This window comes from Physcomitrium patens, chromosome 2 (assembly GCF_059467195.1).
Source record: "Physcomitrium patens ecotype Gransden chromosome 2, ASM5946719v1, whole genome shotgun sequence".
Classification (NCBI taxonomy): Eukaryota; Viridiplantae; Streptophyta; class Bryopsida; order Funariales; family Funariaceae; genus Physcomitrium; species Physcomitrium patens.
In genome coordinates this window covers 26,213,979-26,233,809 of record NC_143411.1, presented here as the reverse complement: position 1 = coordinate 26,233,809, position 19,831 = coordinate 26,213,979, and positions in this window count along the sequence as shown.

The window sequence follows — 19,831 nt, the reverse complement described above, 5'->3', positions numbered from 1 at the left end:
AGTCAAAGTAGTCAAATACTTAATATTTCCAAATGTATGTACTTTTTGAAAACTTCAAGCATATATTTAGAATAGGTGATCCCCAAATGGACCCAATGGACTTTCTAAAAATTTTAAAAATCTTTTTATGACAAAAATCAAAATCCTAAAGTCCAAGTCAAAGTAGTTATATCTCTCAAACTATGATATGTACAAAAGAAGAATTATACCATTTTAAATCCTACATACCATAAAAGGTATGTAGGTCAAGTCAAAATCTAAACATATTGATGCTCAAAAATCAAGAATATCCATGTAATCCTAAATCCTAAATCCTATACTTCAAAACTTGGAACATGTACTATCAAACTTGTCTGGAACGTTAATTTAGAGTTCCTTTGTTGTAAGACCAACAGTCTTTGTTGAACTAGAGGCAAATTTCTACTCTAGATGTTAAAGTTTGAAATTAATGAAACTTCAATTGTGCCATCTCAGATGTTCCATCATTATGAAGTCTTGCAATGATTCCTTTAATCTCTATAATTTTCTCTGATAACGTAATAAGAACATTCATAATGGCATCCAACTTGGACTTTAAACTTCAAGTCATATTTATACCTTGACCTCTGACAATTCTAATAGAAGGAAAGAAATAACTCGATGAGAAGGTAATATTCGATCAGAGTAGGATACTTCACAAACTCTAAAATGCCTTAAAATCTTCAAGAAGAGCGGTAATCCACTTTTTCTAAGAAAGATAAGACTCCAATATTACAATACAAGAAATATTAGTTTAGACGAGGGTAATCTACAACATCTACAATGCCACCACCTTCAAACAGAGAGGTAATCCACACTCTAACAAGAAGAAACTAGCTCTAATATGAAGGATGACTATAGTCTCGACAAACTATCTCAGATTCAAAATATTGATTAGAAATCTAAATAAAAAACTCAAGGAAAATTGGCAAGAACCAAATTAGTCAAATAACTACAAAAACAATATTAGATAGGTGAATTCGAGCTCCAAAAGATGTGTTGTCGAGATTGAGGATCTCCTCAGTCTCAACTCTTATATATACTACAATCTAGAAAACTTCTCAAGTAGCTTCCACAAGCTTGAAAACTTCTCAAGTAGTTTCTACAAATTACAAAGCTTCTCTACAACCTTCTAGAATCTTTCACAACTTTCTAGTATATGTCTTTAACATTTGAACTAATGTTCCATTTAGTTTTTGCTGGAAAGTAGAGTGAACTCTTCATGAGTAATACAAAGACTCGTCCACCTAGAACTATGATTCAAGAGTCTCATGCAACTAATGTGTCACAATCTAAGAACAAGCAGCAAAAACATGGAAAAGGTGTTTATAAGTACCAAAGCAATTATGGTTGTAACTATCATCATTTATATGATAAGAATAAATATTCCACCACTAATCAAAGTAGAAAACACAAGTTGGAGACATATCCTTATCACAAGTGTGGCATATTTAGACATTTAGTACATACATGTTGGACTTTTGAATATTTTGTAAAGATGTTCTAAGAGAACAAGAAGCTCTAAGCTGAAACTTGTGAAGTTCACACCATAGACGTGTGCATGGATTCCTTTGGAATTGATGATTTGGAGGCATATATGACTAGAAGAACCTCTATTAATGAGTTATATGATACATTCATTGACTCTGCAACAACACATACTATCTTGTAGGATAGATGATTTTTTCTTACTATTGATGAATCTTCAACTTGGCATATTAGAACTTTAATGACTATAGTTGGAGTAAATGCATTTTGTTCTCAAGAGGGACCAACAATAGTAATATTGCCTAAGGGCTCCATCATTAAATGCAAACATGCGATGTTTGCTCCCTCTACACCTTAGAGATTGATTAGCTACCAAGATGTCAGTGCTTATGGTTTCGACCTCTTGATTACTATTCAAGATAAGCAAGAGGCTTTGGTTCTTTCAAAGAACAACAAAATTGTTGAAAAATACTTTGCTATTGTAAGTAGCTTATATCAGATTGCAATCCAGCCTTCAACTATATCTTCTTTTGTATCATCTACCAATGAGAGTCGCGTTTTTCTTTGGCATAGGTAATTGGGACATCTAAGATCTATTTAATTTAGAAAGATAATTCCATATTTAATTGTATATAATTTAAGGATTAAAAATATAGATTTTCTAAAATTATGGCATGCATGCATGTAAGGCAAAATGATTGTTTGACCTTCAGTCTAGAAACTCTCGTGGAAATTACTTTCAATGTCTGAATGCCTATATGGATACAATTGTGGTCCTATCAATCTATTGATCACATTATTTCATTATTTTTTTATCCTTATTGATGCATCAAGTAAGCAATCACATGTTTCATTGCTATCAACACAAAACATGATTTTTGCTAATCTTCTTTCTACACTTATTTTTTTTTGGGCACGTTTCTTTGATTATCCTATCAAGACATTATGCATGGACAATGCCAAAGAATTTGGATCAAAATCTTTTGAAGATTATTGTACTACAACAAGAATTGAGTTGATTTATTGTGTTTCATATGAACATGCTCAGAATGGACTTGTAGAGTCATTCATCAAACGCATTCAACTCATTACCTAGCCACTTCTCCTTCATGCAAATTTACTTATATCTATATGAGACCATGTAGTTTTATATGTTGTAGCATTAATTTACCTTCGTCCTTCCTTTCTTAAAACTTCTTTACCACATGAGCTCCTTTCAAGTTAAATTTTCAATGTCTCTCACTTACAAATATTTGGTTGATGTGTTAGGATTCAAGTACCAGAACTCCAATGACTTACTATTCAAACTTATTGACATGAAGATATTTATATTGGATTTGACTCATTAAATATTATCCGTTTTGTTGATCCATCATTAGGTATATTGTTATGTACATGTTTTATTAATTATCATTTTGAAGAGAATGTATTTCCATATCTTCAAAAAAGAGTTGCTGATCAACAAAGTATTAAGATTTTTATATTTAAGATACAAGAGATATTAACAATAAATCCTAATCCTAGAACATCTCTGACTCAGATTAAGGTTGCAAAGATCTTGCATTTGAAGAAGATCCCAGACTAGACACTTAATGGTTTTAATGATGTGCCACAAATTACTAGAGTTCTTATTAATGAGGCTCAAAATGCACCTACTCGCATTGCAGTACTATTGACTATTACAACTCAAGTTGTGATATCAACAATAAAGAGAACTTATAGATTAGATAAAGCCCCATATAAGAAGACGGCCATGACAATGAATGATTCTATTGAGAATAATATTATTTCTATTAAAACCATTATCAACCTTGCGGGACCATCAATTACTAATGTTCGATCAATGAAAATTGTCTCTTCTTCTCCTATAAGGGAGATCCTTGAGATTAAAAGGAATAAGACCAAGTTGAATATAAAATTATCTATTATATATTGTAATATAGATGATATTTGGAATAGACAATCTATTGGAGTAGATGAAAATTTTGCATAAATGATTACAAAAGCTCTTTCTTGTGAAGAAGAGAATCTTGAATTAAGAACTATTAAGGAAGTGATGTACTACCTTGATTGGTTAAAGTAGAAAGCTGCTACTACAGTAGAATATGCTTCTTTGCATAAGAGAAAAGTTTTTGGTCCAACTATGAATACTCTCATCTCCTCCCATGAGGAGTATAAGATGGTATTGGTACAAAAGCATGATGCTTAGGGTTACGTAACTCGCTATAAAGCTTATCTTGTTGCTCAAGATTTTACACAATGATTTGGGATTGATTATAAGTCCACACACTTTTCAATTATGGACTCAATCACTTTTTGATATATTATTGGAATCATAGTATATGTTGCCCTTGAGATGCATTTCATGGACATAGTGACTAAGTATTTATATGATTCTCTTGATGCAGTCATATACATATATGTACCACCTAGCTTAGAAATAAGAAATTTCTATAATCTTCCTTTGAAATAATACAGTGGTGTCAAACTATAATGAGCCTTGTATGACCTAAAATAATTTGGATACATTTGATATCAGTATTTACAAGATTATTTAATTATGAATAATTTTGTAAGTGATCCATTGATTTCTTGTTTGTTTATCAAATAAGACAAAAATAGATTTGTAATCATTGGAGTAAATGTTGATAATTTTAACCTCATGGATACTAAATTTGTATGTATTATTTGCAATACATAAAAATTTAGTATCCATGAGGTTTAGGGTTTAGGGTTTAGGATTTAGCTACTAACATCTTTGTTTGTGAAGTTGAAATGAAATTACTAAGAGATTCAACTTTTTATATTGGTCTCTAGGTTGTATATCTCAAAGATTGTAATATTTTTCTTTATCAACCAACATACATTAAACATATCTTTCAAAGATTCATTATGATTGATGCATATCTACTTTCAGCACCAATTGTTGGTCGTAGTGTCAAGGACAAGAACTCGATGAAAGCTAAAGAGTAAGTGAGACTTTTCTCAAAAAGAAATAGGACAAAATAGAAATATGTATATTAAGAAAGAAACTGGAATGGCTATTGCCAAAATACAAGAAAACTAGAGACCCTTGAAACTAGACTAGAAGCAAGAAAGGAGTTGACAAGAGTGAAGAGGGCTTCACTCTTGCCTCTATATATACTATCTAACTAGAAGCCACGTGGCGATGTTCTATAAGACCTCCAATATATGTTGACTTTCTAGGCCACATGCCTTTGCTTGTAAGGCAAGTTTTCTATGGATGGACCACGTAGTTAGCTTAATCTTTAAGCTTCCAACATGTGTGGCACATGGCTAACTTGTTGACCAAGTTTCTAACCTAAAAGTCAACTATAGACTCCTATAAAGTCAAAGCAGCGTCTATGAAGCTTCTAAGAAGCTTCTCTAGAAGATATTACACAATTAACCTACTTTTATCTACTTTTACATACTTTTATCTATTCATATAGGTAATTATATGTATGTCCGTGACATTACCCCCCCTTCTAGGGACGAGTTCCACGAGGAGCGGTGATTATATATTGAGAAAATCTAATATGCGGCGAATTGTATTTGCTACATACTCTGATCTTTGTTCTCTTCGAAGATAGTTGATGGGTCCTCTTAGCCATCGATAGTGTCCCATTCCAGGGCGAGAAGACTACCCTGTTATTTGATCACTGTTGAGGCCTTCATAACTTCCTTCAAATAATACATTTGAAACACCATTAGGAGTCGTTCCTATCTCCAATAATATCACCAAACATCGAGAATCTCTTCCAAGGTCGTGATACCAAACGCGTTGTATCTCACCATCTATTCGAGGAAGAACATGTCGTTCTTGAGGGTCTTCATCTCGGTTGCGTCGTCTTGAAGGTTGTGACAATCGCAATGTCTCATCCGGTAAGTCAGCAAACGAAGGTTCTTGAGTTGAATCCGCTGGTTGTTGGCTCTCCATCTAATTAGCATCACAAAATGCAAAGAAGTTACAAACAAGGATAGGAAATTGAATTTTATCTTGCCTCAATCTTGTCTCTTTTATAAGAGAGGTTTTCATCTTGGTTTTGATGGATGTCGTTGATGAAAAACTTTGACTTTAGCTGATGCATTTGCTAGATTCCTGGATGGCTCCCATGTGCGCTCACTAATATCATATCCGCACCAATGAACAAGATATTCCAGCTTATTTCGGCGCCGCCTTGAGTCTAATATCTCTTCCACCTCAAATTCTTCATTATTATCTACTTCTATAGGAGGCGGTGGCATTTGTCTTCTTCCTTGTATATCCACTGTCTTATATGGTTCAAGAAGAGACACGTGGAATACAGGATGGATCTTCATTGACTCCGGTAGATGTAACCGATATGCAACTGGGTTGATCTGTTCAGAAACAGAAAAGGGGCCAAGCCTACGATAGTCCAATTTGTCACAAGGTCGAGTGGTCTTGATATTGCGACGAAGTAGCCATACCTTATCACCCACGTTGAGTTGTGGTTGCTCTTTACGATATACATCTGCATTTATCTTTTGTCGTTCTTGAGCTTTCTTCAACTGCGCCTTCATTATTGCATGTAACTCTGACAACCGATTTGCCATATCTTCTACTGTAGGATTATCAACTTTTGAAAAATCAAAAGTATCAAGTTGTGGATGATAGCCATAATTGGCAAAGAAAGGTGTTTGTTGCGTGGAGGAATGTACCGTATTATTATAAGCAAACTCTGCCAATGGCAAAAGGTTTGTCCAATCATCTTGTTGGTAGTTGATGGTACACCTTAAATACTGTTCCAAGACTTGGTTTACGCGCTCTGTTTGTCCATCAGTTTGAGGATGGAAAGCTGAAGATAGCTTTATGTCCACTTTTAAAATCTTGAAAAGAGTCCTCCAGAATCTCGACACAAATTGAGTTCCCCTATCTGATATGATATCTTTAGGTAATCCATGATAGCGATAGATATTATCAATGAAAAGCTTAGCTGTTTCTTCACCTGTGATAGATTTTGTACATGGCATAAAATGTGCCATCTTGGTGAAACGATCTACTATCACAAATATAGAATCATAAGATCTTGAGTTTGGAAGATCTGTGATGAAATCCATAGAAACAGAAGACCATGGTTGTTCTGGTATAGGTAATGGCTGAAGAAGTCCGTAAGGTCGATGTCGAGGAATTTTTGATCTTGAACAAATATCACATGATTGTACAAAGTCTTTGACTGACTTCCACATTTGTGGCCACCAAAAATCTCTTGATATGAGTTCCAGAGTCTTATTATATCCAAAGTGCCCTGCTGCTGGAAAGTCATGACGTGCTTGAAGAACACGTAAACGTGCTTCTCCTTCTGGAACATATAGGCGTCCTTCAAAATATAATAGATTATTCTTGAACTCGAACTTAGAAGAATCATGAGACTTGGAAGAATTATTCTCGATATCATGAACAAGAGGGTCTGAGGACATACTGGACTGGATTTGCTTGAGAAAAGTTGAATCAACAGTCAATGTTGATTTCACTGCTCGGAGATGAAATTGCTCCGGTTTCAAGAGGACCGTTCTTTGTTGCTCAAAAGCTGCATCTCCTTCTTTTGGTGCAAAATAAGAACGTCTAGACAAGGCATCGGACAAACCTTGTTGTTTTCCTGGCCGATAAGTGATAATGAAGTCGAATCTTGACAAAGACATACTCCAACGAGCTTGACGACGATTCAACACGCGTGCTGACATGAAATACTCGAGGTTCTTGTGATCTGTATATACAGTGACTGGACTAGAAGCACCTTCTAAATAATGATGCCATTCTTGAAAGGAATCCACGATTGCAAGAAGTTCTTTATCGTGGATCTCATAATTGATCTCGGCTGCTGAGAATTTTCTTGAATGAAAAGCTATCGGATGAAGTTTGTCATCTGTTCCCATTTGTGATAAAACTGCACCCAAGGCAAAATCCGATGCATCTGTTTCCATAAAAAATACCTTGGAAAAGTCAACACGATATAAGACTGGTGCAGAGACAAACGATGTCTTCAAGGCTTCAAATGCTGCTTCCGCTTCTTGATTCCATTGGAATTTATCTTTACTAGTCAAGCGTGTAAGTGGAGCTGCAACTCGTGAGAAATCTTTGATGAAGATCCGATAGTAATTGGCAAATCCCAAGAAACATTGGACATCTCTTACAGTCTTTGGAATCTTCCAATCCATGATTGTTTGGACTTTCTTAGAATCCATCATAAGACCATCATTTGAAATGATGTATCCTAAAAAGTCAACTTGAGTAGTGTGAAATACACACTTTTCCATCTTGGCGTACAATCCTGCATCTCTGAGTTTTTGTAATACTTGACGAACATGTATTTCATGTTCTTCAACATTCTTAGAATAAATCAGGATATCGTCTAGGTAGCAGACGACAAAATTGTCTAAGAATTCACGAAATACATCATTCATGAGATGTTGAAAAGCAGCTGGTGCATTCGTGAGTCCAAAAGGCATGACATTATATTCAAAATGCCCGTACTTGGTTCGAAACGCAGTCTTCCATTCATCTCCTTCTTTGATCCGTACTAGATTATATGCTCCTCTTAGATCTATTTTTGTATAGATCTTAGCTTGATTCAACTGGTCAAGGAGTCCTGATATCAAAGGTAATGGATACCTGTTCTTGATTGTGATCTTGTTGAGTCCTCGATAGTCAACACACATTCGTAAAGATCCATCTTTTTTCTTTACGAATAAAATTGGAGCTCCTGCTGGAGATTTTGAATGGCGTATGAAATTCTTTGCTAAATTCTCGTCAATATATGTCTTGAGTTCAGCCAACTCATCTTGCGATAAACTGTAAATTGGTCCAAATGGTGGCAGAGTTCCTTCCTTGAGATCGATTGAACAATCGTATGGGCGATGCTCAGGAAGAATATCTGCATTCTTTTTCTCAAAAACGTCTTGATAATCCTGATATTGACTTGGAATGCCACTTGAAGTCTTTACGCTTTCAGAAATAGGTGCAGCATAAATAGCAAAAGTTGATCCTTCTTTTGCTGCGTGTATAAATGCTTTTGCACCTATAAGTGCGGGTTTTACTATACTAGACTCATGGTTTTTTACTTGATTAATAGAACTGTTACTAATGCTCTGAGGAAAATCAAGTTTACGAGAAATCCAATCTATTCGAGGATTATACTTTTCTAACCATGATAAGCCTAAAATAACTGGATTAGAGGGAGATCTAATTATATTAAAAATTACGCAACTACTATGACCATTTATTACTACATCTACAGGAAGTGTTTCGTGAGTTACATCTCCAGAAGACAACGGACGACCATCTATGACTTCTACGTGTACAGGTTTAGTTTTTTGTATTAATGATATTCTATGACATCTAGCAAATTCTTCATCTAAAAAACAAGATGAGGCTCCTGAATCTACCAAGGCAGAGGCTTTGTAATTATTAGGTCCTAAACGCACATCTATTATAAAACAAGGAGATGGTTCTGAGGAGAGGATAGGACCTTCATTAGAAGTTGTACAAGATTCCAGCCGCACGGTCCCTATTGTAGCTGGACGTACTCGTTTTCTGACATATTGTCTTCTTTGACAGCCGTACTCCTCATTTTGTAGTTGCGTCGCTTCTTTGGACAATGTTGAGCAGTGTGCTTAGGTTCTCCACAATATAAGCACAATCCTTCTTGTCGACGATGAGACTTTTCTTGCTCAGTAAGAGGTTTGAAACGTACCGCATCAATTTGCATATCCTCTACTTCTGAAGGTATGTGTTGAGGAGACGTCGGTGTTGCCATTGAATTGTAGTAACGTTGAGGCCCACTTGTGCGACTCTCGGATCGAAATTCAAAAAGTCGATTGTCGCACTTCACAGCAAAGTCAATTGCTTGACTCAATGTTTGAGGATCAGGTAAATTAAGCATCAATTTCTTTACCTCATATTGTAATCCGTAGAGAAATTGACTCACAAGTGCGGCATCATCCCACTTGATATCAGTTGCAAGTTGTCGAAATTGCGAAGCATATAATGTTACTGATCGATTGCCTTGTCGCAAAATATGGATCTTGTTGGTTGCAACACGAATTGCATCATGTTCTCCAAACATGGATCGAAACTCCGCCAAAAAAGCCTCCAGATTATCCAATATTGGATCTCGTCGTTCAAGAAAAGATGAAAACCATGACAATGCTGAACCTGAAAGAAGTGTACCAATGAATCTAACTTATGACCCTGGAGTTGGATAGCTCTGGGGTTGAAGTTCAATCACTAGTTGGACCTGATTGATGAATCCTCGAAACTTGGATCTGGTACCATCAAACTTCTCGGGCAAGGCAACTCTCGGTTCTCTAACACTCGAAGGGTGTTCCATTCTGGGAAAGGGACATGGTTTGGTGCAGATGTTGAAGCAGCCTCAATCATCTCTATATCTTCACTTCCTACCATTCTTGTTGCTCCTTGTGGTGGTAAATTGAGTTGATGCATCGCAGGCATTAACTCCCTCAATTGTTCTTGCATTTGTGCCATTGCACTCTTCATTTCAACAAGCTCTGCCATAGTAGCACTTAGAAAAGAGAAGATGTCTAATAACGCTCAAAATAGAAGAGAGGAATTGATAACAAAGAAAATACTAAGAACAATATCAGTTTAAAAGAGAGTAATCCGCAACTTCTAATGCGCTTATGTCTTATCAAGAAAAAGGGGTAATCCACTCTTAATCAAGAAAAGACAAAGCTCTGATATTGTAAGTGTACTCTTGTCAATCTGTCAAGGACAAGAACTCGATGAAAGCTAAAGAGTAAGTGAGACTTTTCTCAAAAAGAAATAGGACAAAATAGAAATATGTATATTAAGAAAGAAACTGGAATGGCTATTGCCAAAATACAAGAAAACTAGAGACCCTTGAAACTAGACTAGAAGCAAGAAAGGAGTTGACAAGAGTGAAGAGGGCTTCACTCTTGCCTCTATATATACTATCTAACTAGAAGCCACGTGGCGATGTTCTATAAGACCTCCAATATATGTTGACTTTCTAGGCCACATGCCTTTGCTTGTAAGGCAAGTTTTCTATGGATGGACCACGTAGTTAGCTTGTTCTTTAAGCTTCCAACATGTGTGGTACATGGCTAACTTGTTGACCAAGTTTCTAACCTAAAAGTCAACTATAGACTCCTATAAAGTCAAAGCAGCGTCTAGAAGATATTACACAATTAACCTACTTTTATCTACTTTTACATACTTTTATCTATTCATATAGGTAATTATATGTATGTCCGTGACACGTAGCTATGATAATAATGATGCCTATTGTCTTTATGAGGAGGAAGAAGAGGAGCCATTAGATGGACAATATCCATACCTTGCAATAGTTAAAGGACTTTTATACTTAGCCATATCTACAAAAACAAATATTATATTTATTATCAATGTTTTTACAAGACATAATGCTTGTCCAATGCTACGACATTGAAATAACGTCAAGTACCTTCTATGTTGTTTAAAAGGTACTAAAAACATGGGATTACATTATTCATCATTTGTAAATTCCAAATTAATAAGATATGCAGATGCTAGCTATAAATTTGATCTTATAATAGATAAGTTTCAATCTGGTTATATCTTCTTATGGCATGGAGCTATGATCTCTTGGAAGTCAGTAAATCAGATTGTAATTGCGACATCATTCAACCATGCAAAGATTATTGCTTTGCATGAAGCATCTCTAAAATACGTATGGTTGTGATCAATTGATAAACTTATCCAAATAACTTATAGGCTTCCGTATGATGATTCTTCAACTATCTTATATGAAGACAATAGTGCTTGTGTTGCACACATGCAAGTTGGATTTATCAAAGGTGATAGAACAAAGCACATTGATTCAAAATTTTTTAGCTATACCAATGACTTAGTGATAGAACAAATACTTGAAATCAAGAAAATTGCATCTGCAAACAACCTTGCTAATCTCTTTATCAAAATTCTTATATGGTACAACCATTGTTGACTTGATTATGGCATTGATATGTGGTGATTGGTTCTCCTTGAATATAAAATAGCTCATGATAATTGATTTAGGATTAGGATTTTATTTGGATTTGACTTAGAATTTAAGATTTGGATTTGATTTAGGATTTAAGATTTGGCTAGGATTTGGTTTAGGATTTAAAATTTTATTGAAGATTTAGGATTCGGTTTAGGATTTAGGATTTGGTTTAGGATTTATTATTTGATTAGGATTTGATTTAGGATTTAAGATTTGATTAAAATTTGATTTAAGTTTTGGTTAAGATTTTATTAAGGTTTGTTTAGGATTTAAGATTTAGTTAATTTTTGGCCTAAAGTTTGAATGAAGTTCAATAGGATTTTAATTAGGATTAAATTAAGATTGAATTGAGATATATTTAAAATATATTTGTGATCATTCTAATATTTTTTAAGATTACTTATTATTTCTTTGTAATTCTTTTGAGGTTTCTTTGAATTTTATTAAAGCTTATTTGGTATTGCTATGGTCTAATTAGAATTTAAATAGTATTCTATTAGAATTAGAATTTTGTTGTTGCAATTTTTATTCTACCTTCCAAAGCCAGGTGCCCGAAGCATTCTTAAGTAAGACTTCATATATTATGACATCAACATACTACCTTTCTTAATAGCCGAATTCTTTATTTCATGGTTGCATCACTTTTTTGGGCAATGTTGAGCAGTGTGCTTAGGTTTTCTATAATTTAAACACAATCCTTTCTGATGACGACAAGCCTTTTCTTACTCAATAAAAAATTTGAAGGGTACCGCATGAATTTGCATATCCTCTATTTTCAAATGTATGTATTGAAGAGGTCTTGATATTGCCATTGAATTATAGTAACATTGAGGTCCTCTTGTATAATTTTCCAATTAAAATTCAAAAAGATGATTATTGTACTTCACAGCAAAGTCAATTGCTTGACTCAATGTTTGAGGATCAGATAAGTTGAGCATTAATTTTTTATCTCATATTATAATCCATAGAAAAATTGGCTAATAAGTATAGCACCATCTCACTTGATATCAATTGCAAGTTGACAAAACTATGAAGCATACAAATTCTACCAAAAAAGCCTCTAGATTATCCAATATTGGATCTCATCGTTCAAGAAAAGATGAAAACTATGATAATGGTGAACTTAAAAGAAGCATATTAACAAATCTAACTTACAATTTTGGAGTTGAATAGCTTTGGAATTGAAGTTCAATCACAAGTTATACTTGATTGATAAATCCTCTAAACTTTTATCGAGTACTATCAAACTTCTCGAGTGGGACAATTCTTAGTTCTCTAATACTATAAGGTTATTTCACTATAGGAGAAGGAACATGATTCGGTACAAATGTTGAAGTAGCTCTAATCATTTCTATATCTTCACTTCCTGCCAAACTTGTTACTTTTTGTAGTAGTAAATTGAATGGATGCATCGTAAGCATTAACTTTCTCAATTGCTCTTGTATTTATGCCATTGCACTCTTCATTTCACCAAGTTCTGCCATGATAACACTTAGAATAGAATAGATGTCTAATATCACTCAAGAAAAATAGAAGAGAGGACTTGAGAACAAAGAAAATACTAAGAACAATATCAGTTTAGAAGAGGGTAATCCGCAATTTCTAATACGCTTGTGTCTTATCAAGAAAAAGGAGTAATCCATTATTAATCAAGATTAGACAAAGCTGTGATATTATAAATGCACTCTTGTCAATCTGTCAAGGACGAGAACTTGATAAAAATAAATAAACAAGTCAAACTTTTTTCAAAGAGGAATGACAAAATAGAAATAACTAAATATATATATATATATATAATAAGAAAGAAATTGGAATGGCTATTGCCAAAAGACAAGAAAACTAGAGATCCTTGAAACTAGACTAGGAGCAAGAAAGGAGTTGACAAAAGTGAAGAAGGCTTCACTGTTGCCTCTATATATACTATCTACCTAGGAGCTACGTGGCGATGTTCTATAAAACCTCCAAAAACGTGTTGACTTTGCACAACACATATCTCAACTTACAAGGCAAGTTTTCTATGTAGGCGCCACATAGTTAGCTTGTTCCGCAAGCTATCAACATGTATGGCATGTGATTAACTTGTTGACCAAGTTTCTAATCTATCAATCAAGTATAAACACATGTAAAGTCAAAGCAACATCTATGAATCTTCTAAGAAGCTTTTCTAGAAGATATTATGAAATTAATCTATTTTTACCTACTTCTACCAATTCATATTACTTAGGTAATAATTACAATAAATATATGTCCGTTATAGTAACACTAACAATATTATTAGCTATCTATGGTTTTTTTTAATTAAAATAAATTAAATTTAGATATAATTATTTATATTTATTTATATATTTATATTAATATTTTAAATTTAGATATTATATAATTTCTCTTAAATAATTTTGTTGAAAAATTTTGAATTATATTATATTTATGTAGTATATTTTATTTTTTTCATACTTTATATTAATTATTTTTAGATTTTTTGATTAAGTTTTTGTAGTGTGTCATAACAAAGAAGTTTATTTAGTACCTTCACAATTATTATCAAAAAAATCTTATTTAGTTGAATCTTAAAGATAAGTTTTATATTGTATTAATGTTTTTGGTTATCTTTTAGAACTTTAAATTATCTTATTGAGAAATATAAATAATTACTTATAAGATTAAAAAATTAAAAACTAAAGATCAAATATATTTTATGAAACATGCCTTTGAAAAAAACTTGATTCAAAATTAACAATTATAAATGCTCTTAATCAAATTCATCTAAAATTTGAGATTAATTAAGTTATATTTCTTAAAGATTCAAATACATACATACAAAGTTATTAAATTTTTATAAAGAAGGAACTGTTAAAAATACTAGTATCAAAAATATCTTATATATCTTAGTAACATATCTTAATTCTTATTTATTGCAACTGAATTAATCGACCTAAACCAAAAACCAAATAACTTTTGAAAATAATATTTATTATTATGAAAATAGATAATGCATTGAAAAAATGTTATAAAATTTGATAAACCATTTTTTGTTAAAATACCCTCAAAACCTCATACAAAAATCACACTTATATCTATCTATATTCTTTGAATCTAATTAATAATAGTATCATCACTTTATAACACACAAATTTAATGATTCTTATCCAAATGTTAGCTTAATGAAATGTGACAATTATCATGTCATACAATACACCAAGTAATAAAGATACAATTTCATACACAACAAACCCAGAATACAACAATCACTCCATTGGGCAACTCCAAAAATGAACCACTTCTCTTCGATGGAATACTGTATAAATCTCCAAACTTTTCACACTTATAAGTAGAGTTAGCTGCTTTTAATTTACTCTACAAGTCCATCAAAGTTCCTGCTGCATTATTCAATTCACCATTCAGTTCGAATTTGAAAACCACAAATGCAATGCAATTATGTCTCGTACAAAATTCGTTGTGCCTCAATAGCATCTCCGATATCCCGCATCGCAGATTTGTGTGATAGACAAGTGTCATGATCCAAAGCCATGTCCGGATTCCCGACTGGCAAGGCCTTCATCTTGCTGCTTTGGATCAACTGTTTTGGGTGCAGACGTTGACGGGACGTCGTGGTGCGCAACGCTGCAACCTGCAGTTATCGAAAGATCGACGAACCCCACTCGAGGAACGTGCTCGGGAACTTTTCTCTGTGCTTCTGCGGATGGCGTCCTTCCGCACCGCCACCATAATCAACTCTTTGACTGCGTGCTGCTGCTGGCCGTAGCCGCCGGTGCTGGAGACGGAGTCGCAAGCCATCTGCTCGTGCTTCGCCCTCGACGCTGTGTTGTGCCTGTATTCCTCGAGAACAAAGCTTATTAACTTGATTTGTCTTGACGTTTGCAAACCTCCAGTGGTGCTTTTGGCGCCGCCGCTGATCTCACAGGCCCAGGCTTTGCACAGCGTGTGGGCGGCACGTTCCTGGCCGACTTTTGACTCCAACGCCATGCCCACGTGACGTGGAGTTCGCCTTTGTGCAGCTTGCCCGCCCTCATGCTGAGGCCAAGCTCTTTGAATTCCCTGTTGCTGCCCACCAATATCATCCATACGCTGTGCCTGCACCCTACAATACACCCTAAAACAAACTCTGAGCCTATTGACAATGACATCAACAAAATCAATTGATTGGTGCTTGTGCTGTGTGGGCCTATGAATACTCCAGCTTTTCCACCCAGAAATTCAAAAGTTAAATTAAATAAAACCGGGATTTCTGTGTGGAAAAGCGAAAGGAATTCGAAAATTAAATTAAAAATGAGTGTGTATTTTTTCTAAAGAATTTCGTATGGTTGTATGGTGGGTTGAATGAATTTCATAACTTATCTGAGTATTTGTGTTTAGGAATTAAACATGGTTTAATTGGAGAGAGCATTTAATTGTGTAACTTTGCAATCCAAAAAGGATGGAATATTGCATTAAGATATAGTGTAAATTTTTGTTTCAAAACTCCAGAGGGTGTTTCTTAGACATAAGACCAATTCTTTTGAACTTTAGGTTGATTTCAAATTCTTTTTAGTTTGATGTTTTAAAGAAATAATTTATGTAAGATTTGCTACAATGATAGATTTAATTCAGTGGTAGAAGAAGAATATACAAAAGCTTAAATTAAAGCTTCAACTTCATGGGTCTAATCTTAACTTGTTCTTTTAATGAATATTATATTATATCCTCAGAATGCAAAGCAGTACTATTAAAATTGGAAATTAAAATTTCAAACTTTAAAACATGTTTGATTGAAATTATAAATACATTCTTATATGTTTAATTATTTTATCTTCATATTTTGATTTTTCCAAAATTCACTTTTTACTACATTTATATTCACCTTTATGTACATCATTGCAACACGATAATGTGCACATGCAATAATATATATATATATATATATATATATATATATGCTTTTCTTATTTTCAAAAAAATTCTAAAATTTTAAATTCATGTTTATATGTGTAAATATGGAAATAAAGTTTTCAAAAATATTAATTCTCTACAAAATAATTAACTACCTTCTTCTGAGATTTGATAATTTGTTTAATACTGGTTATGACCTAGGGGTATTTTAAAACATTAAATCCACTAAACTTGATTAATTAGTATGTGATACAATACTTTTCAAATTCTATGTCATATACAAGAGAGTTTTGATTTTCAAAAAATAAAATACAGATTAATTTTTACTTTTCATTATACATTTTACAAGCCCAACTTGATGTTCTGTTAAAAAGGTTTTAATGGGTTTTAAAATTCCTACAATTTTTTTTTTTTCTTTCTTATTCAAATATTGCAAATAATTTCTAGTGTGTTGAAAAAAATTTTTTTTTTAACAACTGCCAAAGATATAAATCTATAAAAACTGTCAAAAAAATACAACTTCTTATACAACTAAAAAAGACGAAAAAGATCAAGAAGAGATATAATAGTATAAGAATTTATTAGAATGACTAACTCAAAGTACAAGAAAATTAGTTATTTTTACTTATTTCTAGTTGATCAATTATTACAAGAGATTGACAATAAAACTACTACTCAACTTTGTTATTTTGTTAAATTGTTTTATTTGTGCATTGAAAAATTACTTCAAAGAGCTCAAAGCTAATATAAAATATGTTCTTATAAGAATGATAGGCTTGAATTGGAAACAACATGACTAGAGTCATCAAAAAATTCATTATATATTTCATATTGCCAATACATGATTTACTTCAATTATTCAATATAATATATTTCTTACACACATACAAATTATTTTTAGAATGTTAGTCCTTCAACTTAAGCTCGTATTAAATAACATAAATTTTTTATTTAATTTTTTTTTATTATTCTAATTAATTCACCTAGAAAGAAATTAGATTTTAATCTTTTCTGTGAACAAAGAATTAAAGCAATCTATCCAATTTCTTAAATAATCTAGCTTTAATCAATAATACAAAGATGAGAAAAATCAAAATCTTTAATTTGTACAAAATCGAATCTAATCTCATAAGATGTGTTTTTATGATTTTAAAATAATCATAAAATAGAATAATAACATAATTTTCTACAATAATTAAATCAAATTTTGGTGACAAGATTTTAAAATTTTTTGAATTTTATATGTTGTTGTTGCAAGTGTTAAAAAATCACTTTAATTTTTAAAATTAATTAAAATATATTATCTACATTAGTAGTAAATATAAAAACACTTCTATATATTAGATATAGAACAAGTCTAAGGAAAAACATTACAAACATTTCTTCTAATTATAGGTCTTATGGATAAAAATGAATATTCCATTGCAGTATTTCAAAAACAAAGCCATTTACTAACATGAGTTGAGCCTTTGGTACCTTTCTTATATTTAGTTTGAATTGAATTTAATAAATTTATCCATTATATAAATTGATTATTAGATAAATTAAAAATTAAAAAATAGGATTTGAAAGCTTACAATTAGGTCTTGGATGGAAATTCTCTTCAGATAAGGCAAGAATTTTAGGTCTTCAAAAATAAGTTGCTATTGCATCATAAAATTAAAGTGCATATATTATTAAAATAAAATAAAATAAAAATCTTATAAATAGAATTATAAAAAAAAACTTAGAATTTCTATTAATTTATTTTTTGAGTGATTTTAGAGTTAATAAATTTTGTATTAATAAGCTGTGAATGCCTATGTATACATATTTTCATAATAATCTTCTAATATTTTAAATAAATAAATACATATATATATATATATATATATATATATATATATATGATGCATATTAAAAAACCCAATTAAGTCATGTAAAAAAAACCAAAAAGATAAATAAGAAAATAATATTTTAATATCAAATTACATCATTTTTTATTTTAAGAATAATAATGATTATAAAGTCAATTTTTATTAAAGAATGCATTATTAAAATAAAAATATTTATAATAAATAATACATATATATTTTTATGTGTATATGTTAATGTAAATATATTAAAAAAAAATCACTTAAATTTATGAAATTAGATATGGATTAAAAAGAACTAATATTAATAGTATTTTTGATTAATTAATAATCAATCTAAATATATTAAAGAATATATATATCTTTAAAAGATGGTATGTAATTACTAAAGTACTTTGTCAAGATTCTATATATAGAGTATTTTGTAAATAAATATCACCTACGTTGATTTTCTAAAATTCATAATTAGACATAAGGTCATGCTTTAATAATAGCGGCTATATTTGATGGACAAAATATAGAAGCATAATTCTAATATTTTTATGTTTATTAAAACTTCTTTAAATAATATCAATAGTAATTTATAATATTAATATTAGGTGGACATATTATAATATTTAATTTTTTTTGTTTATTTCTTAGCTTAATACATTAATTTATCCATTAAGTTTTTTTAATACTAGCTGAATGTGTTTTATCATTTAATAAACTACTATATAAGGATTTTAATTTTAAAGTTTTACATCTTCTATTTAATTAAATAATTTTTTTAAATTATAGATTAAATCATGAAAATATTTTATTTTATATTTTTATTTTGAAATATTTTTATAAGACAAATTTTTTACTAAAATCAATCTTTATAGTTGTAAGACTTAATACATTATTAAAATAACTCTTGTTTTTAAATATTATTCTTTAGATAGTTCAAGGTTTCAAATTGATCCATCACATATAGGCTTGTAAGAGTGGCTTGCAAATTACACAATGTTAATATCAAGAACATTAATATTTAGTTTAATTAATAGAAATAGATAAAAGTAAGTAGAAGTAAGTAACTTTGATAATATCTCATGGAGAAGCTTCTTAAAAGCTTCATAAATGTGGATTTGACTTTATACATGTTTATGGATGATAGTTAAGTTTGAAACTTGGCTAACAAGTTTGTCACATGTTCTAAATAGATAAAGATGATTAAAACTTTAAAAATAATGAAGATAAATTAAAAGTGACTATTTATTGATAATAAATAATATGTTTGTAATACCACCAATTTTTTTTGGATTAAAATATGAAACAATTTTTATTTTATATTTAAAAGATTTAATAAAATTATACAATTTATTTTAAATAAATTCTAAAACATTATTAATAAAAATAATTTATTTCTTAATTATTAGTTTATGACATAAATTAGACTTATAATATAAAAAATTTAAGTACAAGCTTATTATATGGCATATATATAATTTAATCTTTTTTTAGCATAATTAGATTTTTTTATAAATATAATAGATTCCATTTTATAATAAAAATTAATTAAATGATATTTTCAATGAT